Here is a 1,816-nt window from a genome sequence, read left to right as displayed (position 1 = left end):
TATCGAAGTGAAATGTTTTATATAAATTGGGTAAGTTCCAAAATTTTGATATTTTTAGCCAATTGTGTAGTTTGCATCGTAAGATATTTGTGTTGGCACTTGCTTTGTTAAATGGTTATCTAACTTTATTAAATTTTATGTAACTTTGTTTTCAATATGTTTGAATACCGTGCATGCTAAAAAAATAGTGTTTAATCTAACAACTAACTAATCCGTATATTACATAAGAGAGCTACTATTATATAAGACAGTTTGGCCGAGTGGTCTAAGGCGCCAGATTTAGGCTCTAGTCCGAAAGGGCGTGGGATCAAATCCCACAGATGTCATTACTTTTACTTTCTGAAAAAAGCCCAACTTAGGTTTTAATCCCTATATCCTAACAATGGCGTAGAAAGAAAAAGAGTTTCAGAGCTTTTAAGCAATACTAGGATGCGTCCCTGTCCCTGGGGCCTTATCAGGCGGATAATTATGCTTAACAATTCGACTTATCGGTTATCGGATTATAAATATAGTAATCTCTTTTATCATTTCAACTTACCATTCATAGTCCTCAATACATTATCAATGAAGACTTTTCATGGAGTTATACACAGAACAATCTCTGGAACAAATTTTATGAATACTCATTGAACACTTGTCATAGAGGTCATTACTTTCTCTAGAAGAAATCAACTACATAAAGAAGATACACATATTGTATCACGGCCCAAAATCCATCAAAGGCTGTGATGATGCCGGACACCTCGGTCAAGCAAGCCAACATTGAGTAATTAATTAAACTCTCATTTAATATTTTAGGAACCACAATTTCCTTTAATTTACTTAGTAAAAAGGTAATCATCACTGAGTAAATAAAAATGTTTACAACTTTTAATATTAAATATCCCATAATCATCCCAGAACCCGGTGTCACAAGTGCATGAGCAATCACTAGGAAATCAAATAAAGTACAATAACTGTTTGGAATACAGGTTGGACAGAAAGAGACTATGCTGGCTGTGGGACGCTTGAGAGATGCAGCTCACCTATGTCTTCGTATCATCCATGCTGCTACGCCCATTAGGCCGTTAAAGGTACATGTGCCTGTGCAACAAAAATACACAGCAAGTGTAGCATGAGTACAAAAATAACGTGTACTCAGTAAGTATCCCTTCTAATCTCGAAGAAGTAGAGATGAGAGGTCAACTTGACACTTACCAGTGGTCCAATGATAATATACCAATAATTTAGTAAATCGAGAATTTTCATAAAAATGACTGTAACTCAAACAGTGTAACGACCCGGCCGGTCGTTTTGAGAATTTATGCCCCGATCCCCTAATAACTGCTCCCCCCATGTTTATTTATGCTATTGTGGGTTGCCGGGAAGATTCGCTTTGAGTTTCAGAGTGTTTTGGGACACTTAGTCCCTAAATGAGAGCTTAAGCTTTAGAATTGGGACCGTATTCGGATTGTGTTTTGGAGGTCCGTAGCTTATTTAGGCTTGAAATGCCGAAAGTTGAATTTTTGAAGTTTCCGGATCGTTAATGAAATTTTGATATCGGGGTCGGAATCCGGTTCCGAAAGTTGGAGTTGTTACGTAGTATTGAATGTGACTTGTGTGCAAAATTTGGGGTCAATCGAACTTGGTTTGGTTGGTTTTGTCATCGGATGTAGAATTCTTAAGATTTCAAGTTCATTATGCTTGGATTGGAGGGTCAATCGCGGTTTTAGTGTTGTTTTATGCGATTTAAGGATTGGACTGAGTTCATATGATGTTTTAGGATTGGTTGGCATGTTTGGTTGAGGTCCCATGGGGCTCGGGTGTGTTTCGGATG

The 1,816-nt window shown here is 37.4% G+C and overlaps 1 non-coding gene across 1 annotated transcript; it reads left to right on the top strand.

Moving 5' to 3' along the window:
- On the top strand, positions 247 to 326 carry TRNAL-UAG. Its single transcript has one exon. It is a non-coding gene; the product is annotated as a tRNA-Leu (tRNA).

The sequence above is a fragment of the Nicotiana attenuata genome, chromosome 7, assembly GCF_001879085.1.
Source record: "Nicotiana attenuata strain UT chromosome 7, NIATTr2, whole genome shotgun sequence".
NCBI classification, from domain to species: Eukaryota; Viridiplantae; Streptophyta; class Magnoliopsida; order Solanales; family Solanaceae; genus Nicotiana; species Nicotiana attenuata.
The sequence above is the reverse complement of the archived record's forward strand: the minus strand, read 5'-3'. Positions and strand labels throughout refer to the sequence as shown.